Source organism: Acinonyx jubatus, chromosome A1, assembly GCF_027475565.1.
Source record: "Acinonyx jubatus isolate Ajub_Pintada_27869175 chromosome A1, VMU_Ajub_asm_v1.0, whole genome shotgun sequence".
NCBI classification, from domain to species: domain Eukaryota; kingdom Metazoa; phylum Chordata; class Mammalia; order Carnivora; family Felidae; genus Acinonyx; species Acinonyx jubatus.
In genome coordinates this window covers 150681175-150704719 of record NC_069380.1, presented here as the reverse complement: position 1 = coordinate 150704719, position 23545 = coordinate 150681175, and the positions used below count along the sequence as shown (strand labels likewise).

Genomic DNA, 23545 nt, shown 5'->3' with positions numbered 1-23545 from the left:
CCAAGTGCCCCTATGCATCAGTACTCCTGTATCCCTTGGGTAAATACCTAGCAGTGCTATTGCTGGGTCATAGGGTAGGTCTATTTTTAATTTTCTGAGGAACCTCCACACTGTTTTCCAGAGCGGCTGTACCAGTTTGCACTCCCACCAACAGTGCAAGAGGTTTCCCATTTCTCCACATCCTCGCCAGCATCTATAGTCTCCTGATTTGTTCATTTTGGCCACTCTGACTGGCATGAGGTGATACCTGAGTGTGGTTTTGATTTGTATTTCCCTGATGAGGAGCGATGTTGGGCATCTTTTCATGTGCCTGTTGGCCATCTGGACGTCTTCTTTAGAGAAGTGTCTATTCATGTTTTCTGCCCATTTCTTCACTGGGTTATTTGCTTTTTGGGTGTGGAGTTTGGTGAGCTCTTTATAGATTTTGGATGCTAGCCCTTTGTCCGATATGTCATTTGCAAATATCTTTTCCCATTCCATTGGTTACCTTTTAGTTTTGTTGGTTGTTTCCTTTGCTGTGCAGAAGCTTTTTATCTTCATGAGGTCCCAATAGTTCATTTTTGCTTTTAATTCCCTTGCCTTTGGAGATGTGTCAAGTAAGAAATTGCTGCAGCTGAGGTCAGAGAGGTCTTTTCCTGCTTTCTCCTCTAGGGTTTTGATGGTTTCCTGTCTCACATTCAGGTCCTTTATCCATTTTGAGTTCATTTTTGTGAATGGTGTGAGAAAGTGGTCTAGTTTCATCCTTCTGCATGTTGCTGTCCAGTTCTCCCAGCACCATTTGTTAAAGAGACTGTCTTTTTTTCCATTGGATGTTCTTTCCTGCTTTGTCAAAGATTAGTTGGCCATACGTTTGTGGATCTAGTTATGGGGTTTCTATTCTATTCCATTGGTCTATGTGTCTGTTTTTGTGCCATGAACTTAGAGGTTTTAAACAACTTTTTAGTATCTCTACTTCTGTATATGAAAAGAACCAAGATCACTAAGTTCTAAAGGAGAGCTTTTAACTTGAGAGATAAAGACTATAGTGGATGCTGTGCTGCACTGCTTAGCTCTGCCCTTCAAGGACTGAGGCATTCTTTCCTTCACCTGCTGTTAATGTTGACTTAAAGGCTCACAGCAGAGCGGCTACATAGTGTCAGTTTACCTCAGGGTTACATCTCTTCCCCAGAGTAGCCCATATGCAGTCTGGCTGAGATTTAGGGTTTGAGTCATGGGCAGAAAGGTGTGTTTCCTTTGCCTCAATTAGGAACGCCTCTAAAGCATCATCCTAGCTCCAGAGCTCCCCGTGGGATTTCCTGTTGGAAGTGCCTCACAATTCAGTTTCTTAGTCTCTTAAGGTTATTTCTCTTGAAGGCACTCCCCAATTAACAATCTGCCCCTAAATCTCAGTCTCAGGAAACCCTACTTACAACAGGATCCAAAATGAATCAATAGAAAAAAGTGGGAAGAAAAAGATTAATAACTTCAGGTATATAAGATATTAAATCCTTGAGATAAAAACAAGATACCATAGAAGAAACATTGAATGAACATAAAAGAGCTTATGGAAATTAAAGAAAACATATGATGGCAGACATGAAAAAACTTGATATGTAAGTTGAAAGATAAAGTTGAGAAAATCTCAGAAAGTAGAAGAAAAAGACAAAGAGGAAAGAAAAGACGTTTTGAAGGTCAGTCTCATTATCTGGCATCTGAATAAAAGAAGTTTCAAAGAGAACAGAGAAGTGGTGTCATGGGGAGGATAAAGGGAAAACAATTATTAGTAAAATAATTCAATAACACTTCTCAGAACTTAAGAATTAGTTTCCAGGTTGAGTACGTGGCCCAATTATGAATATAGGGCATCTCACAGCAAACTTTCAGAATCCTGAGGGGCATAAAGAAGATTCTGGAAGCTTCTAGGGAGAATATATAGGTCACATAAAAAATACTGCAAATCAGAATGACTTCTTAACAACACTGGAAACTTGAAGACTATAGGTCTATAGGTTTAAAATGGTGAAGAAAAATGACTTCTAAGCTACTACTTTATACCTAGCTAAACTATTAATAAAGTGTGAGATAGAATAAAGACATTTGCAGACCCACAAGTTCTCAAAAAATTTACCTCTCTGCTTGTATTTTCTGGAAGCTCCTGGAAGATATACTTCCCTAAAAGGACGGAGTGTAACAAAAAACTTAAAGACATGATGTTCATGAAAGAACCATCAACACAGAAGCAAGGCAAAATCTCTATGATGTGGATTAAGAGCAATACCAAGATGCTAGCTCTAGGCTTAGGGAGTGATAGCCAGATTAGAGCAGGTCAGAAAGGGGTGGTGGAAATTATTCAGGAAGATCAAATTACTAGAATACCTGATGTGAATAAAACATTGAGAAGAGATCTAATAATTCTCAGGGAATTTGGGATTAAATTTGTGATAACTACGTAGAAAACTAAGCAAAAGTAAAAATAATTCCATTATTAACTCCAGGGAAATGAAAATCTATGCAAGAAAAAAAAAGTAGTAATAATGTTCTTTATTGCTTGACTATAAAAAACACATCATAAAAGGTAAATTTGAACACTGACCTAACCAAAATTTATGAAATCATATTGGGAGGATGAAGGAAAGTGTGTTTTGTACACATGTGTGTATATGCTCCTGCATGTGTATTTGCTGGAGTTAGAAAGAGAAATAATGTTCCTCTTCTATAGATAGAACTAGCAATGTAAGAATGGAGTGTACTTTAGTAATAAGAGCATAAACCAGGTCCAGACTACCTAGGTTTGAATTGTGACTCTGCTACTTTCCAGCAGTATGATTGGGCGAATTACTTCTCTGTATATCAGTACTTCTACATAAAATGGAGATCATAGTAATAATACATATTACACAGGGTTATTGTGAGGATAATACAAACATGAGTTTAGAACATCACCATACTGCTATATAGTAACTACTATATAAATATTTTCAATTTATGTTATCTGTTATGGACTAAACGGGGTCTCCACAAACTCATATGTTGAAGCCCTAACCCCCATTACCTTACAACTATAGGGAAGCCTGTATGTGGGGGGAGTTTGCCACACATGCTTTTAAACAGGTAATTAAGTTAAAATGAGACACTTAGGATGCACCCCAGTCTAATCTAACTGGTATCTTTGTAAGAAGAAGAGATTAAGACATACAGAGAGAAACACAAGGGATGCATGGACACAGGGAAAAGACCATGTGTGGACTCAGCATGTCCTTCTCACAGATGGCACACAGAGAAGGTGGATGTCTGCAAGCCAAGGGGAAATGCCTTAAGAGAAACGGAACCTGCTGACACTTTGATTTTGGATCTTCTAGCCTCTAGAACTGTAAGAAAATAAATTCCTGTTACTTAAGCCACCCAGGCTATGATACTGTGTTACAGCAATCCTGGCAAACAAATACATTATCATATTATTGAAAGATTTTTAATTGAACACCAAAAGATTCAATTTAAAGAGCTGAGAGTGGTTGCCTCTGAGAAGCAGGATATGATGGTAGGGAAGAGACACTGCCTTTTTGTGTTTTTTAAGTGAAAACTTTGTAGAGGTCATCAACTTCTTAAACTATGTATATTTATAACTGACAAAAGCACAAACAAAAAAATTGAGGGCAGTGTAAAAAAAATCAGTTATCTCTTGCCTTTTTTGATCTGAGTGAGAACTCTCTGAAGTTTTCTTTCAAGCACTGTGGACATCTGGGGTTCTATCAAAGATGCCATCAGATGGGGACTAATGGCACTTTGGACACTGTTTATTAATAAAGGCTAGGTTTAGTTGAGCCACAGTACTATCCACGTAGCTAATTGGGACTCATTGCTCCTGGGTAGGAACCTGACTTCACCAATAACTCTTGTAGTTGAGCCCCTTCAGAGAGAATTTGAAGCGATACTACATAGTTCTCACAGCACTTGATAAGGGATACTATATATTTGTTATGGGGTTACTTTTTAATTATATTTCATATAGTTTCCTTCATCTGGCCTCTGTTTTCAGGGAAGATATAATCAGTTAGTAAGAGAAAAGCCAACCGGAAGTGTTTGACCATGAGGAAATATTCTCATACACAAAAAGAAATCTCGAGATGGTTGGTTAATAAGTGGGGTATCTTGTTCAATGGCTCAGTGACATTATTAAGGACCTGGGTTTCCTATCCTCATTCTGGGCTGCAATTTGTAGCATGTTGGCCCCTCTCCTTTTAGGTGCAAGATAACTGACTGCACCAGTTCCAGGCCTCATGTCCTCATAAACATTACCCAAAGGCTGCAGAAGAGGACATCTGTATTCATGTCCCTTTTTAAGAAAGGAACCTTTTGCCAGAAGTCCCCAGCACATTCTCCTTACATCTCAATGCCCGTAATTGCATAATGTCATCTCTAAACTAAGTAGCCAGAGAAATGGAATCATCAGCGTTGCCTTAATCCAAATAGTACTCTGAAGATGAAGAGAGACACAGGCTTTCCTAAAACACACCCCTGACTCATACTTGAGTAAAGTCGGGATGATTTTAGCAAGGAATAAGTATTTTAGCAAGGATTAAGGGAGGAGAAGGGCAAATGCCATACATGGAATAGGGAAGAAGAAATATACATTTTAGCAGCAGTCCTGGTGTGATGGGAAGGGAAAGTAGAAAATTCTTTACTGGGAAGGGGAGAGAGAAAGGAAACTGGTAGATCAGAAATGAACATTCTGGTTCCCTACCTTGGGGTTTGAATTTAGGGAGGGGTGTTTTGGGCAGAATTTAAGGGTGATAGAAACACCCAGATTCCTGGTGAAGGGAGCATTAGTCTTGGCTTCTCAAGACATAGCCTAGGAAATTGTGAGCTTTTTAAGGAATCCTGAAATTGGGATGAAGCCACAGTCCATCTAGGCCACTGTGTCAGATATTAGAAGGCTGAAGAATGGGGCTAGGTGAAGGGTCTGATATTGTGTTTGAGTCCCATATGGTCTGAAGTTTTTGCAGAAAGTGGATTTTATGCCTAGAGACTCTGGCTGAGGCCAAGGACTTTCTGGACTGTATCCAAAAGAATTGACAAATCCTGCTGCACTACGAGGGAGCTCCCTTAAGTGACAGCCTGAGGATATGAAGACTTCAGTCTGCCTTTACTTTTCTCAGGAAGGAAAGGGGAAGAAAGGGGACTGAAGGGAAGGTGAAAAACAGGCCTAACATGTTCTTGACATTTGAACTTTTCATTGACTGAATATCCACAGCTTAAGATGCAAATAGATGGAATTATATTTAATTGGTAAGTTGCTCTCAACTGGAGGGATGTGACTCCAGAATAAGAGAACAGCTAAGGAGAAAAATGATCATTGTTCCTCATCTCAAAGCGTATGAGTTTTGGCTTTGCTATATTTTACATGTTTCAGGATTATCTTTCTTTTTTCACCTTTTGAGGAAACATTCTGGAGAAGTGGAAAGACAAACAATGTGAAGATGAAGATGGATAGGATTCTCCTGAGAAAGGGCTAATTGCTAGATTTACATGAACATCAATTTATAGAACATTAATTAGGATTTATATAAAAATGATGCAAAATTATTTAGCTGGCCACTTTCAAAAGTTAATATGGTTAATAAAATATTTTTAGTGTAAGTAAACCAAACATGATGTCATTTAACTGGGTTTTTAAAAATGCATGTGTTAAGACGTTTTTTTTTTTTTTACTCTGTAAAGATAACCATGATTTGATACAGAAACAAGCAACCGGGTTACTTACATTTATTTTGTTTGCATTATGTTTTCTCTTTACTGCATATGTTTAACCAGGTGGAAAACAACAGAAAATTTTCATTTTCAAAAACAAATATAACCTGGTCGGGAGTTGAATTTACATTCTAATTGCATTATAATAAATCAGGAAATGTTTATGGTTTCATCTAGCACCCAGTTAAAACTCAACACATGTACAACAATAATAAGAAAATTTGTTGGCCAAAATGTTACAATAGCTACTAAAAATACATGAATAAATTTTAATATTCAGACAAGAAATAACAGACATACAGAGTGTATTTGAGGCACATGTATCATTTGAACAAGAGCCAGAGTTATGTAGCTAAAGATTAATGTGTGATTTAGAGACAGATTCCACGGTGTATGCACGTGCATCGCCTCCATTAACAGTAGAATTAACATGTACACAGAAGAGACAACTGGAATTTGTTGAAAGGCAAAGGACAAATGATTTTTAACTTTGCCTGTAATTCTAGAAGCATGGGACTGCATTATTAAAAGCTCTGTGAAAGGCCTTAATTTAAGAACTGAGATATAGAAGCTCTATATCAAAGTACTACTTTGTATACAAGTATACTACATGTATACTTCATTTGTATTATTAGAAAAAAACGAGCCAGGCAGGCTAAAGAATTTGTCAAAGACTGTTCTGGAGTCATAGGGCTTCGTGGGAAACAGTATATGCATTTTGTTGTAGATCAGTTTGAGGAGTATGAACAATTTTTAATCTGAGACAAAATGTAATTGATGTTATTGTAAGCCATTAGCAGGCACACGCGCGCGCGCACACACACACACACGCACACACACACACCAGATACTTATATTACCTATATATCTCTATAAGTACATGTTTCCTACCCAGGTTTTAGGAGAATATAAATATTTTCAACAAATTGAGTATATATTTTTTTCTTGCTGCAAGAGTTGTTGAGTCCTAAGGTTGAGTGCTAAGATTCCAGGGAAATTTTGGAGGGAATTGGAGGGAAGGTAAATTTGTATCCTTCTCCCATGTACTACTTACCAGGAAATGACTGTCATTAAATATACCTATTCCTTTACTAAGTATCAGGAAGAAATAAATTACCTAAATAATGAATCAGACCAAGATGGTGACAAGTGATAGACTTAACTTTCTGTGGGAATAATTGTATTTGAATGTACAGTTTATTTGGGAAAGCCCCTTGGCGATATATTCATTCATTCATTTGGCACATTCTTAGTGAATGTCTACCATGTGCCAGTTACTTTTCTGACTTTGCTGACACAGAGGCAAATAAGATAAATTCCCTAGCTTTGTGGATTTCACAAGTGAGCAATATGTATTAAGGACTTTAACAAAATTTCCGCGCTTTTTGATTGTTAATATATTTGTATTAATTCCATCTGATAAATACTTAAAGATTTGCACAAAGATTGGTGCATGTTAATTCCATTGTATCATTATTAAATGCCTAGGTACTTTTGCATATGTTTTGAAATTCTCTATAATAAGAAATGTATATTTCTAGCTGGTAAAAAGGAGTACTCTTACTCGTCTTGATTTTTTTCTGTTATTTTTGAAATTTCTGAGCATACATTGCCTTTTTAATTGTAAATGTTTTTTTTTAAATGCCCTTTTAATCTAAAGATGCAAAACTGATGAACTTTGGGGGTAGAAGATATTTGTAAAAAGCAGATCCTCGCTATTTCCCTTGCTTACACAAATCATCTTCCCCTGATATTTGAAATATTGCTAGTTCCTGTGCCAGAATCCCTTAGTAGATTCCTCTGTATCATAAGAAACTAGCTCAGAAATGTTTGAGGTGCTGGCTATGAGTAGAAATATTTGGGCCAGAATTGAGCTTTAAGTGAGAAGAAACCATGGAAGGAGCCTGAGTGTTTTCCTACTTCTTACTAAGTAATGTGAATTGTCAGGTGCTCAAATGCAAAATATGTCATAATGTATTCACAGATTTTCCATTCTACTTCCAGGCAATGGAAGGATTGAAAGTCTCACCCCGGTGGACTATGTCACATGTTTTGGCTAATGAAATCTGAGCAGAAGTGCTATGTATCAACCAGAGGTGGGAGTAGTAAGAGCCTGTCTGCACTTTATGGTGGTCCCCTGCTGTGATGATCATGAAACTCTGTGCTAAGATGGAGATTCTTTCCTTTCTTTCTTTCAGTCTCTTTCTTTCTTTTTTCCTCCCTCCCACACTCCCTTCCTTCCTTCCTTCCTTCCTTCCTTCCTTCCTTTCCTTCTTTCTTTCTTTCTTTCTTTCTTTCTTTCTTTCTTTCTTTCTTTCTTTCTTCCCTCCTACCCTCACTTCCTTCCTTCCTTCCTTCCTTCCTTCCTTCCTTCCTTCCTTCCTTCCTTTTTAATGTTTATCTATTTTAGAGAGAGAGAGAGAGAGAGAGAGAGAGAGAGAGAATCTGAAACAGGGTCCAGGCTTTGAGCTGTAAGCACAGAACCTGACAAAGGGCTCGAACTTACTGATTGCGAGATCATGACCTGAGCCGAAGTCAGATGCTTAACCAACTGAGCCACCCAGACACCCCTACAGCCTGGGTTTCTTAGGGACTTCATGATAGTATTGAAATCTCCTGTGTTCCTCTTTTCATATTTAGTGTGGAAAAATTAAATGGGTTAAGTTGCTACATTTTAGAAGTTGTTTATTATCACATCATAGTACAGTCCTGTTGAACTAATAAAAAAGGTAAACAAAAATTATGATACTCAGTTACCTTAACCACACAGATTTCCATCCACAGATTGCTCACTGCATAGTTGGTCTTTCAAATGAATTATTTGATTTTTTTTAACCCAAATGGTTATCATACACTAATGAGTCAGAAAGAGTTGAAATCTCAGATATCAGGTCATTTATACTTTCAGTATCCACCCCCTCTATAACAAAGAATGTCTCTAGGTTTTAACTTTAGCTTTCTCCATGGGCCATATCAGTCACAGGCAGTTCATAGGATGGTGGGGCTTGTTCCAGAATGGCTGTAAAATAATAACAAATATATATATTGTTCTCTACCCCCCCATCCCCATTCCTGACACAGAGCTCTCAAAACCCTTGTAAATGGGGTGCTAGGAGAATCTTTTTGTCCTAATATTTATCTTTGACCCTAGTTTCTGACACAGAGCTCTTAAGACCTTTGTAATCAATCTCCCGAGCAGTAAGAGTGTCTGCCACAGAGCTCCTAAATTCCTTGGAATTTCCTGGATAATTGGAATGTCTTGTTCTAATGAGTTGACTTGCGATGGACTCCTGGGTGGGGCCGGTCGCCAAAAAGGCCAAGTCACGATTTGAAGTTTGAAACTTTCAGCACCACCCTTCATTCTCTGAAGACAGGAGAGAGGCTGGAAACAGTATTCCATCATGCCTATGTGATGACACCACAGTACAGGATTCATGGAGCTGCTGGGTTGGCAAATACATTACTGCTGGAAGGAGGTATGTCTTCATGGAGAATGAATCTCCTATGCTTGAGATCTTCTCAGGTCTTGTGCTATGTATCTCTTCATCTGACTATTCATCTGTGTTTTTTTAATCATATCCTTTATCATATTATAAATTGGTAGACCTGTGTGTTTCTCTGAGTTTTGTGAGCTATTCTAGCAAATGATTGAATCTGAGAAGGGGGATCATGGGAACCTCCAATATGTAGCTAAGTTGGACAGAAGTTGTGGGCAACCTGGGATCCTACTACTTACAATTGGCATCTAAAATTGGGGGCAGTATTGCAGGACTGACCTCTTAACCTGTAGGGTCTGCACTAACTCTAGTTAGTGTCAGAGTTTAATTGAATTATAGGACACACAGCTAGTATCACAGAAAATTGCTTCATATGAGAAAAAAAAAACTGCATACGATGGGTGTCAGAAGTATTGTGAGTGTGGTAGCAGTGTGAGAGTAAAAGAGAAAAACACAGAAGTGAGTTTTTCTTTACAAAGGGCCCATTACCTATAATCAGATCTGCCCATAGAGGGTCAGAGAGCAGCATGTGAGTTCTTTTCTGACTCAGCCACAAAGCCATCTACAAAGATGGGGCCATTGCTTTAGATGTGGGCAAAGATTCCAAAATGTAGGATCTTGGAAACTTTGACCTTGGAGAATGGAGAATTTTTATTTGTTTACTTATTTTTATTTATGTTAAACTAGAAGTTTCTAAGTATGATCCTGTGACTCACAATTTATCTATTACTTTGTAACCATACTGTTCTATTTTAGGTAAGTAGTTACAAACTGAAGGGACTTTTCTTTGTTAATTCTGCCAAGTATCCATTATAAACAAGTGCCATAGTTTTATAAAATAGGTAATTAGGAAGCACCTTTCTAAGATCATGCACACTTCCCTTGGAGTGTATGTTTTATTGGTTTTCTCCACAGATTGATTTTTTTCTTTTTCATCTAAATAGTCTAAAGTTTTCTTTTTCATCTAAATAGAACCCCAAAGTTCCCAAATTTATATGGGCTCAGTTTTTACCACCAGCAGAGACAAGCTAGAATTGTTTAATCCTAAATACAAATTCCTGGAAAGAGAATCTGATTGGACAAGCTTTAGTGTAGTATCCAAATCTGGCCCAATTAATTGTAGCCTATGGCAACAGGTTACTGAGTACCACATTGGTTCCATGACCCATCTCTGGATGGGGTGGAATATTTGTTCTCAGAGAAGGAGGCTGACAACCTACAATGTGTAGGCTGCAGTGCAGAAGTTGGAACACAGTATTATTGGAAGTCATTGCCCTAGTGTATTATTAGTATAATTAAATTATTAGTATACTCCCAAAGGATTTAACTATCACAGTCATTTTTATATAATTGTTCCTTTGAACTGTTGTAGTTGTTAAAATATTTCTGTATGGTTTTTACTTAAGTTAATAATATATAGAGAATGTATGTGATTTGGGGAATGTAATTTTAACAACCAAGTTGTACTTTATAGTAAAAAAATTACTTTGTACACAATCATAATATCAATGAATATATAATAACATAGAGAAAGAATGATATTGAGTTAAGTTTATAGGAAGCATATGAAATACTGATTTAAAAGATTTAAATATAACCAGAAGAGATATTTTATAAACCAAACAATACACTTTAAATTTCAAATTCAAAGAAGTAGAGAAATCATTAAAGATTTACACTAGGGCAGTGTTTTCTAGAGTATTAGCTTTATAAGTGGCTCCTCCCAAAGGTTCTATGCTGTATGTAATAGAATCGTTCATTACATTCACTTCTTGAAAATTCACATTTCACATTAGTATATCAAAAGCTCTGATATGTCCAGTAGGAATGAAAATTGTTTAACTTTGTAACCCCAAATCCTTGGAATACAGACTTTTCATTTAGCTAATTAAAAATGCTACAGAATTAATATTATGAACTGTCTTATTTTGAGAGCTTCATATCACTACCTGTTAGTTTTTGTATACTCATATAATCAATTAGAGTTACCATTTTATGAATAATACATATTTTAGAATGATAAGAACAAATGTCAGGCAAATGTTAGCATTTGCCAGCTTTCTCAAATCCTCTTTTGGTATTCAAACAGCCCTTAATAAGGACCATATCACTAGGGGGACATATTGTTGATGGCTGGTAATTGATGGATTATCAGTTTGTGTTGAACAACTTCACAAACCACCTAAGTGAGCATATGTTGTAAAGTCAGGCTTAGTCATTTTAATCTATACTTTTATATACTACAAGCATCTCATCTCCATGGATACCATAACAAACAGATGTTCTTAGCTGAAGTCACTTTGAAAGAGTTCAAGTTCAAGTGATGATAAATAGGAAAGAAAAAAAAGATAAGACTTCACTTTACTCTTTACCAAATAATGGTTATGTATTTAGTCATTCTTATAATTATCCAACTAATTTTTATTGAACACTTATTATGTGCTGGGCACAATGTGGAGATAGGCAGTCTCTGCCCTTTCAGAGTTGATATTTTGTCATGAGAAAGAGGTTTGTCTACAATCTCATGCTAATATTATACTATATTCCAAGAATAAATACAGGTTTCTTGGGAGGTAGGAGTTGGGGCTGGTATTAAGGAGGTTTGAGGTTAACTGTTAGCCAAATTACTGAAGACTTAGCATAATGGCCCTCAAACTTTAGTATGAGTATGCATTAGAATCATCTAGAGGGCTTGTTAGAACAAATTGTAGCCCCTCAATCCCAGAGTTCCTGATTTAATAAGTCTAGTGTGGAGCCTGAGAACTTGCATTTCCAGCAAGTACCTAGGAAATGCTGATGCTGCTGATCTTGGGACCACATTTTGATAATCACTGACATGGGGAGTTTATTACTTACCTATGGCTACCATGACAAATTCTCCCAAACGCAGATGACTTAAACAGTAAGTATTTACTATCTTACATAGTTTCTGTGGGCCCAGGAAACTGGAAGTGCCTTAGCTGGGTGGTTCTGTCTTGAAGTGTCTCACGGGGCTGCAGTCATCTGAAGGCTTGGCTGCAACTGGAAGATCCACCTCCTACGTGGCTCACACACACCACTGTTGCAGGAGGCCCCAATTCCTCACTGGCTGTTGGCAGGAGGGTTCAGGTCCTTGTCACATGGATTTCTTCATAGGGCTGCTTGCAGTTTCCTCATGTCATGGCAGCAGGCTTCCCCCAGAGCAAGTGATCTAAGATCCAGAGCAAGACGAAGCTGCGAAGACTTTCATGACCAACTTATACGTGATTACTTTGATCACATTAAAAGTAAGTCACTAAGTCCAGCTCACATTTAAGAGGAGGGGAATTAGGATCCACCTTTTGGAGGGAAGAGTGTCAAGACATTTCTGAACATATTTTAAAACCAGTACTGAGATTATACTCTAGTGCGTAAGCAATTATTAGTTGTTAATTAATTATTAGTGAATTAATCAGTGATTAACTCTTCAAGGATGATAATATGATAGAAGTAAAGATGCTGAGGAATGGGAATTCAATATCCAGAATTTATTATTGTTATTATTTTTATTATTTAATTTTATTTTATATATAGAAAGAGAGAGCACAAGTGAGGGGGAGGGGCAGAGGGAGAGAGCATTGTAAGCAAGCATCCACCCCACAACCCTGGAATCATGACCTGAGCTGAAACTGAGTCAGTCACTCAACTGAATGAGCCACCCAGGTGCCCCAACCCAGAATTTATTATTACTGTGCTTTTACTTTTAGTGATTTTAAAATATTTTGAAAATTATAGTAGTATAACAGTATTATCCACATTTTGAATATTATTCATATTTTGAATATTCCTATTTTATAAACATGTATTTTGTTTAAATAAAGAGGCATTCAAATAAAGAGACTAGAATGTCTCTTTATTTTATGTATGTGTTAATGGATGGATGAGCCTATTTCGCTCCAAACATATGTTTGAACCAGGAAAGATTAGGAGCATGGGGTCTTGTGTTTGAATTCTGGCTCCATCACTTACTACCTGTGTAATCTTAGGTAAGTTATTTAGCCTCTCTAGAATTCAGCTTCCTCATCTGTAAAATGCACCTAATAATAGTACCTACTTTATAGAATTGTTTTGAAGATTAAATGAGATAATAAATGTTAAAGAGCTTAGAGAGTACTTGAATATTATTGTTTCATTATTTATGATACATACATTAAAAATGGAACAATTTAGAAGGGGTTAAAAGGAAAAGTATAAGTTTCATTTAGAGTAGAGCAACCTTCAGTGAATGTTTGGAGAGATAAAAATAAGTTTATATCTAAGCCAAACAGATAACTTTAAATTGTATTAAACACTGCTATACTTAAAAAAAAAAACTTGGCTATTTCTTATAACTGGTACTCTAGCCCTTGCTATACTGTTTACCTTTATCCCTCTCCATCCTTCCTCCATTCTTTTTTTTTTTAAATTTTTTTTTCAACGTTTTTTATTTATTTTTGGGACAGAGAGAGACAGAGCATGAACGGGGGAGGGGCAGAGAGAGAGGGAGACATAGAATCGGAAACAGGCTCCAGGCTCCGAGCCATCAGCCCAGAGCCTGACGCGGGGCTCGAACCCACGGACCGCGAGATCGTGACCTGGCTGAAGTCGGACGCTTAACCGACTGCGCCACCCAGGCGCCCCCTTCCTCCATTCTTAAGGAACACCCCCTTCCCCAAATTTCTTACATTTTTCATGCAGAGAAATTCAGTCCTCCCTTTCTTCTTTTTTTCCCTTCTGACATGAATATTCCCGCCCAAATGGGTCAGCAGGATATTTTCCTAAACAAATGTTCTTTCTCTAAGAAGAATTTTGGTGCCAGCTATTTAATATATATTTTAAACTGTGTCACTTACACATTAATTCTTAAAATACCTATTAGCAACCATGGCTACTGATCACGCACTGTTTGTTGTAACCGTGAATAAAGTGAGCCTATGAGCTACTCAAATAGGTGTGAAAAAGTAGTTTTGGCGTATACCATGTGTGATGCTTGCGTATATTTTTGATAAAACCTGAAGAAGGATGTATCACGAACATTGCTTTTAGTAATGTCAATTGTGACTTTGTATTCCATGTCACCTAATTCTGACTAATGAAAATCTCAAAACCTCAATTTATCAGAAGGCAATTAACCTCCGTTTGGAGTTTTAAAATACACTTTCTTTAAAGGGCAAAGGTAAAAGCCAGGGTTATTGACTCTTAGAATCTGGCCCAGGATTCTGTGCCTTTAACATCAGGGGTTTAGAAAAAAAATGGTAAGTGGTCAAGTCTTGTCATCAAAAAAGGCTTTAGTATGTTCTATATCCTTTACTTAGTGCTTCTCAGTTTCATCTTAAGATCGGAATCAGAATCACTCCAGAATTACACACACACATATAGTGTATAATCTCTTAATTCAAGTGTAGTCTTTTAAGATAGAGCCCCAGAATCTACTATAACAAGTTCTTCAGTAATTCTTCTGTACTATAAAAATTTCTCTGCTTAGTAAAAGAGTTTTAGATAGATGTCCAAGAGCAAAGTTGAATCTACAAAAAGGATTTTCTATTCATGATTAGTTAACCAAAGGTTATATTAAACAATCTCCTAATTGTTCTAGCTAATTGAAATTTTATTATCATATGGTGGGTTGATTAATTTTGTTTTAAAGATTCTATTTGTACCCTTTAGTTAGACGTGAGTGAGTCAATGAATATTTAATGTCTGGTTTTAATGAGCCAGGTATTAGAAGAGTGGAGAGGTACAGCATGAGAAAAAGTCCAGAACCAAGGTCTCCCTACTTCTAGGCCAGTGCTGTTTGTGTTGGTTTTATCTAAGATTTATTTTGCCTCTCATGCTCTGTTTTTAGTTTGAGCATAATTAAAACTTCACTCAACAATTTTTATTTTATCTTTTTCAGATTTTATTAGGGGCGTGTGGGGGGGGGGCGGGTACAGTTAGAAAGATCATTGGCTTTGAAGTCACACTGAATTGTGAACTCCAGTTCTGCCACAAACTTGCTGAATTGACTGTGAGCAAATGTAGTAAGTTCTGAGTCTCAATCTATTAAATGGGATAATTCCTACATTATAAGGTAATTGTAAGGATGAAACAAATAGGTGCATACATTTCTTAGAGAAATTCTGCTCAATATAAAAAAAATACTTAGATTAATTTCACTTGACTAAAGGTATTTATCATTTTCAAATTACCATTTGTGTTTACTTTTTTCTAACAGGCAGTTTGAAGATAAGTAAAGGTGTTTTTCGGATTAGTTGGTTGTCCTTTCAATTCATAGTATGTAATATTGATCCCGCTTCTTTGTACGGAAAGCACAATTCAAAGTTGCAAGGTAACGAACAGTCTCATACTCAAACTGTATCTCTTTGAAACAAATACCATGATACATGCTTTAGGAAGTGCAAAGGAAGGAATTTTAAGTTAAATTCAGGTGTGTTGGGTTCACTAGTAGAGAGACACAATAAATGGATGGAAAGGTAAATAAAAAATAGAAGATTAAAATAACATTCAGAGCAACTTTAGAAGAGCTGACTCAGGCAGTGACTGACTAGTTGTTAGAATACCCACCATTAGCGTGAATATGTGCTAATGCAATTCTCTGAAGAATAGTCAACTTTTACATAAAATAAAAAGCATCCACCTGAAGCTGATGTTGACAACCAGAATTACATCCCCCCTCCCCGCCGATCTCCAGGGCAACCCAGGGAGGTCAAAGGAATGCTGTCTATAGTTATTTATCAATCTCTACTGTAAGTTCCTAAGACATAAAACTGGACCTTACTTTTAGTTTTGGAAATTATTCTTGAGAACAGCATTGAAGTATGCAGTATTTAACCTTTCTTTGTAATGATCATAATAGACAAAGAGAAGAGGATTAAAATGATCAAGTGCATGGAATGTTTCCTTTGTCCTGCTTATGGTATTAGAGCACGTGATATAAATTATAGCTTATATTTTTATTCTAAATACTCATTAATAAGTGAGTGGGGAAGCTGGATATATGTACCTAGACAAAGTAAAATTAAAAAATCAAAGGCTAAATTAATTAATTTTAGGCATCTAATTTGAATATTTCAGGTATTTTTCTCCATATTTTTCCTTGCCACCAGTGATTTTTTAAAAATTTCATGTATTTTCCTTCCTTATTTCATTTAATTTAGGTTTTGTGCAATTTGTGTGTGTGTGTGTGTGTGTGTATGTGTGTGTGTATGTGTGTGTGTGTTATCTGTATGAACACTTCCATATTTTCTGGTTCCATTAAATGTCCCATACCCAGACAGAATTTTCTCTGCTCCAGCCCTGGAATCAGCCATTTTTCTAACGAGTCTTGGTTCCTTTTATTTATGTCTTTAGAAACCAAGATCTGGAGGCTAGACGTGTTCATTACTACTCAGGTGTCTTTGCTTCTAGACCCTGTTAATAGGCATCACAGAGAAACACATTCTCTCTCTTTCCTCATCTCACTGTATAATAAAAACTGTGATTCATACCAACATCTCCAGTTCTAGTCCATCACCACTGAATCCATTCTAGCCTTCCCCCTTCCATTATTTGTAAATCCTTTTTCTAAAAGTGAGATAGATACCACAGTGTATTTATTTGCTCAATCCTAGAATAGATACAGTTTCAGAATAATTTATTAATTAGGGTATAGTACTTCTATCAGTTTCTTTTGTCTTTAAAAGATTTTTCTTTTACATTTATTTACTTTTGAGAGACAGAGACAGGGCACAAGTGGGGGAGGGGCAGAGAGAGAAGGAGACACAGAATCCGAAGCAGGCTCCAGGGTCTGATCTGTCAGCACAGAGCCCAACGCGGGGCTCGAACTCACAGATCATGAGATCATGACCTGAGCCAAACTCGGACACTTAACCGAGTGAGCCACCCAGGCGCCCCTCTTTTGTCTTTAGAGTTAAGATACATATATTAAAAATGTTGTTATCCACAATGACTTGGATTAGTTCTTTTTTTTCTTTGTCTCCTTAAATAGGGTTATGTTATTCATTTCTAATAGAATTAGGCTCATTTGTTGCTGTTTATATTTCCATTATGACTTTCTCCAAGTCTTGCTTAATTTTTAACATTTATTTGTGTTTTGTGTATGTGAAACAATGTCATTGTTCTAAAAATCAGAACTGTGTGTGAAGATAAACTTAGAGATAATCCCACTCATCCATTTTACCTGTTCCTTTTCCTCCATTCCTTCCATTCTGTTCCTACCCCTGTAGTTTCCCAATTTCATTCGTTTCTAGTTTATCCTTTCTATGTAACTTTTTGCTAAAGCTGGCAGATATATATATATTTCCTTATATTTCCCTTTACTTTTTCTTACACGCATGGCAAAATACTATAGCTACTCTTTTGCATTTTGCTGTTTTCTCTTAACCGTGTATTATGGATGTCACTCTATATCAGCTCATAAAGATTTTTCTTATTCTTTTTTTAATAGCTGCATAATTCTCTGTGGATGTAGCATGATTTATTCATCACCATTCCATTTATGGGCATTTAAGTTGTTTCTAATATTTCACAATTATAAACAGTGCTGCAATGAATAACCCTGTACATGTATATTTTTCTATTGTTGTAAGTGTATCTTCAGGGTACATTCCTAGAAGTGGAATAATTAGGTCAAAAGGTAAATGTATATATAGTTTTATTAGACATTGTCAAATTCCTCTCCAAAAGGGTGTACCAGTAATGTATGAAAGTGCATGCCTTTCCACAGTCTCACAACAGAATGCATTCTCATGCTTTTAAATTTTTATTAATCTGGCTTGTGCAATACACTTTATATTTCTTGATTTTTAAACCATGTAACTAACTGCATTACCTATTAAAATAAAAAATAAATTAAAACCAAAAAAATCTTGTTTGTGCAAACCTTCTTTTTAATTCTCTTAAAATTTACTATTGATTTGGGACTAACACTTTAAGCATTCCTCAAGGCACCTGAGTGGCTCAGTCATTTGAGGGACTAACTTCAGCTCAGGTCATGATCTCACAGTTTGTGAATTCAAGCCCCGTTTTGGGTTCTGTGCTGACAGTGTGGAGCCTGCTTGGGATTTACTCTCTCCCCCTCTCTCTCTGCCCCTCCCTTGCTCACACACTCTCTCTCTTTCAAACATAAATAAATAAACATTAAAAAATAATAAAATTATACAAAAGAATTCCTCTTCATTGTTTAGGGTCTATCAGATGATTTTTTGAGATCTTGTCATTTATGATTTTTTTTTTGGTCAGAATCATAAAATTTGCTCTATCCATTCACTGACTACCTATTGAAAAAATATCTTGAGTGGCCTCTATTTCCCAGACTATATGGTAAGACATAGTACTTGCCCTCAAGTTGCTTACTGACAGAGAGGAACATGTTAGCAAATAAATGGACAATTATGAAATAGACACAGCTCTACATGGAGAAGCCCTTCCAGTGAGGGAAGACAGCCAGGTATATTCTGAAATTGCAAGTAGTTTAATGCAATTGGCATATAGAATTCAAGTATGTGCTCATAGATGTGGTGCAATGAGAGAGGAGCAGAGAGAAATATGGTTCGAGAGGCATGTTGAGAAGCTTACGTATCATCTAGAGGACAAAGACTTACTAAAAAGTTTTAAACAGAATAAAGGTATGATCAGGATTTTTATTACAGCAAGAACGGTGAGGGGTTGCCAAAGAACTTCTGGTTTATCCTCAAAGTGTTAAACTATATCGTATACACAGAGTTCTACTAGGTCATGCAAAAGAAAGGAATAATCCCTAAAACCAGAATTGACTGTGATCTTCTAGAAGGAAGTAACCTCTTTAAGAAAAAATGGTTCCATCAGAATGTCATCAGCAATGAAACAAGGTAAAGGAAGATGGTATCTGAGAGGAAGCCTTTGCCTGCTTTGGTGGTTTAAAGTGCATCCTTTATTCACAAAAGGAGCTGCTCTTGGTGTCTGGGCTTTTCCAGTAGAATTTCAACAACACTAGTGATTAAGGTGTTGAAAACCAAGACCATCTATACCTGTAACAGCTTATGGTTTACATTACCATGACTTTAAAATTCAGATGCTTCATAAATGGGTAAGGGGCATTAAGGACTCTACTCCTGAAATCATTATTGCACCGTATGCTAATTTGGATGTAAATTAAATAATAAATAAATGAAAAAAATAAAAAAAATTCAGATGCTTCATTAATGTGACTTTATTATTCCACTCTCTTCATCAAACTGATTTTACGGTTTCAGAAATTTGCCTGGGAAGATCAAGTTGCTAATAACTTTAGTGTTCATTTCAGAAAGTTCCTGAAAATCCTTTTAAACTGATATTAGGCTACTCAAATAAAGCAACATTAAAGGACTGTTTACTCCTCAAAATTGCTTTGAAGCCCTTTCTTTTTAAACCTCCCCCATTTTGTGTCTACCAATCTTAAACTATTAGATCGTAGATTTGCCCGATCATAATGAAACCCCTCTTCTCACACCAAAAGATCCATCTTAAACCAAACTTCCCATATCTTATACATATCTGATCTTTATTTTACCTCTTCTGAAACTCCACCAAGATTCTTGTCAAAGTAGTGGTCTCACTTACTGTGGCAAGCAATAAACTCAAGTTTGCTTTATGAAAAGGTTATTTTGGTGATGTTTTCAGGAAATGAAGTACCTATGAGAGTCATTTCCTATTCTATCTACAAATGATGCTTTTTGCAATAAATGGTGACCAGTAGTTTGGAACCATAAGCCTAAATTGACAATCCAAGAATATCTCAGTTAACTTACTAATTTTTTGTCTTTCTTTCAACTTGGCACGTGACATTTATAGCCAGAGACCTCAAGGAATGTCATTGTGCCCCCCTCATAATTATTGTTTTTCAAATTAGTGAATTTGGAAATGTATAATCATTTCAGAAAGAAATAAGTGACCTATGTATCCTAGCCAATCAGCCTACACCAACCAAGAAAGATTTTTGAAAAAAAAAAAAAGCTGTATAGATTTTATGTAAATTTGGTATTTATGAACACCAAAGTTTTAGCACTGACATCTGCCTGAGAAGAAACTTCATTTACAGCAGTGGCAGAAATGAAGTTCACTGTGAACTAGTTTTGGATACCATATGCTTTAACATGCAGAAGAGGAGGGGAAAAGAGGCATCCTACAAACAGATTTTTCTTGCTCTCACTGTGTATGATGTTGCATGACAACATTGTGACATCATAACTTAGGCTATTTTATTTGCTGTTGCACCAATATAGCACCAAGGCGTGGAATAGCACCTTTGGATGTGTACGGTGCTTTCCTTTCATGAAACTTAAGGCACTTCGCAGGCATTTTCTTTCTAAACCTCACAACATCTCTCAAAGGTATTGCCAAACTGGAGACAAATTTCACAGTTTAATCATGTGGAACACATTGGTAAATATAGATGTGCCTTTTAGAAAGTTGCTTCAAAGTGTATTTGCAGCTCACGCGCCGTTCCTCAGGGTGTAAACCAGTGGTGTCATGTAAAGCTTTCGGCCCTCCCGCACGCGAGCTGGGAGGGTAGATGTGTTTGGCAGCGAGCAGTGGTGCAGGAGGGAAGGAGGGTGGGGCAGAAAAGGCAGGCTGTTTCGTTACCGTCCTTCCCTTTTCTTCTTGTCTCCCCACAGGGGTGCCTCCTTTTTCCCTCTTTCTTTTCCTTTCAGCATCAAAAAGAAGACTGAGTTATAAAATTTCACTTGTAATTAAGAGTTTGGTTAGATTTTCAGGGCAGAACACAGCTGTCCATTTAATTCACAAGGCCTGTTGATTATAATCCTGGCAGTCTGTCTCTCTCCCTTTCTCTCTCTCTCTCTTTTTTTTTAGTATATGTGCTGCCGAAGCAAACACTATAATCCTGGCAATCTAACCAGTGCAGATAATATAGCTTTAAGGGAATATGAATTCTTTTGAAATGGGAAGTGGCAATATTACAGACCTGTTTCTTGCTCTAATCTCTTCAAATCAAGTATGAAAGGGAATGGGCCTTTTCTCAGGATATTTCTGCCTCTCAAACCCACACTTTTCCTTCCCTCACCCCCACACCTCCTAATCCCCTAGAACGGATCCCTTCACGTGGAGCAGAGATCTGGATGTGAATCCCAGTTGCGTCACGTAATAACTGTATGAACACTGAGTCGTTAAACCTTCCTGAGCCTGTTCCCGCATGTGTAATTTATACATACTACTAACTCCCAGGGTTGTTATGAAGATTAAAATAACATGTATGGAAGAGCTGAAGGGCTGTCTGTAGAAGACAAGACTGTGTGGTCAATGAGAAATATCTTTGACCTTCTGGTTTTCTGGGGATGATTAGCTCCAGCCTTTTGGGTATGATGCAAACCAGGACATTTTTGAGAGTGAAAGAGGGAGCCTCAGGACAACAAGAGGTATAAACCGGGACTGTCCCAAGCAAATCGGGATGTGTGATTGGTCTGTATAGAGAGAACTTTCAGATGGCAAGTGCCTGTGCCTAATTGCACATGTAATTATGGAGACGGGTTCCTGTATTTTATGAATAAGAAGACATCATTTATTGCCCACATACAAGTTGAACTTCACTCCTATTTTCATAACTCTTTGTATAGCTTGTATTTCCCCAAATGTGCCACATAGACAACAGCTGGCACATGAGACTGTTTCAAGTAGTATACAGCAAACATTATTTTTTCCTAAACTATCAAGTCAAATCTATAATTTTGGAAGTAAATTTTTAAGAATAAGTTCATGTAGACCAACATTTGAATTGATTTAAGGAAAACGAATCAAACTAAAATTGGATTACAGATACAGGAAGTTTGACCTGGAATGACTGACAGGTGGGAAAGCCTTCCTTGACAGGGTACAGCCAGTAGCATGAAAGAACAAGCTTCTCAGGATTTGGATAAACAGTATTATATCACCTTTCATTCCAGGAAAGGTGCTTTGTAAGAGTTGGAGCTGAGGTAAATACCCAGTTGTGGCCCAGGTGAGGGGAATAGAAATAGAGTAATCACAGTTGAATATTAGCCATGGATACATTTTCTTTTTCTTTAAAAAATTTTTTTTATGTTTATTTATTTTTGAGAGAGAGACAGAACACAAGTGGGGGAGAGGGAGGAGCAGAGAGAGACGAAGACACAGAATCTGAAGCAGGTTCCAGGCTCTGAGCTGTCAGAACAGAGCCTGACGCGAGACTCAAACTCAGAAACCGCGAGATCACGACCTGAGCCGAAGTCAAACACTGAGCCACCCAGGCGCTCCTAGCCATGGATATACATTTTCTGGTGAGTCTGGGGCTTTACCACACCATTTTTATACATTATTCATGTAAACCATGAATGAAGAATTGATAAAACTTGGCAAAATTTAATACATACACTGTTTTAAACTTTGTGGGGACGTTTTATTTGTGTTTATTTTTTGAGAGACATAATTTAGGGTGGAAAGTAGTTTGTCTTGTCTTGAGAGTTTCAGGAATAAAGACACCTCAAACTCCTCAAATTAAGTGGAAAGCTCATTTAATTCCCTGGTAATCAAAAAGGAATTTCTGATTTCTAGTCCCAATCCGTTTCTAGTTTAAGCGCAGTCTCCAAAGAAAGAAAAATTGGGAAGGTGTTGCCACTCTGCCACTCAATATTTGTTACAAAGACCACTGACAGCAGTGGACTTCCTAATCTTCACCAAAGTTGTTTATACTTTGTTTTCTTTTTATTTGTGATGCCTTTCATCAGACTTGAATGCTTCTTATTCTGTTTGTAAAATGGAGACAATTTAGCTAATGTATCAAGACACCTGAGTATGAATGATTAGAGGTTAGTCCTTAGCAATTATATTATACTTTTTCCTAAAACACAGAAATATTTGATAGATGATCATTCACAGATATCTGTGTGCACTTGAGCTTAGGGTTTGTAAAGGTTTACAAGTATTTATGTATGATTTTATGTGTATTTTCAGAGATTTTTTTTTCTTGTGGAACTTTGAAAAATGAAGAGAATTAAGTTGTTTCTAAAAAGCCAAAGCAGCCTGCCATCTCTTTTTCTTTTCTGGGCTACGGTCCAATTTGCACAGCAGTTGCAAAGAAAAAGCAAACGCATCACTAGATTCAGCGAGAAATATTGTAACAGTATGTAATCTCTGTCAAGATAAAATTGCTTTGTGATTTACATTACAATAAATCCTGACCTTTAAGTGCTGCAGACTAAGCTAATCTGTGAAGTACTTTATTCCAACACTGAATCAGCGAGTGAAGCTCAACCAAATGGAGTGTATTAGTCCCACTGTGGTGTGGTTAAAGAGCCTATATATATCGAAGCAGATTACAGTGCATTGTTCTATGT

The 23545-nt window shown here is 36.9% G+C and overlaps 1 long non-coding RNA gene across 2 annotated transcripts; it reads left to right on the top strand.

Moving 5' to 3' along the window:
• Positions 1-402: 402 nt before the first annotated feature.
• On the top strand, positions 403-13549 carry LOC128316101 (uncharacterized). Of its 2 annotated transcripts, XR_008299610.1 has the most exons (4): positions 403-3349; positions 7732-7823; positions 9076-9203; positions 12292-13549. It is a non-coding gene; the product is annotated as an uncharacterized LOC128316101 (long non-coding RNA). The 2 variants fall into 2 exon arrangements; XR_008299609.1 differs by having other exon boundaries at positions 9076-13549.
• The last annotated feature ends 9996 nt before the right edge of the window (positions 13550-23545 follow it).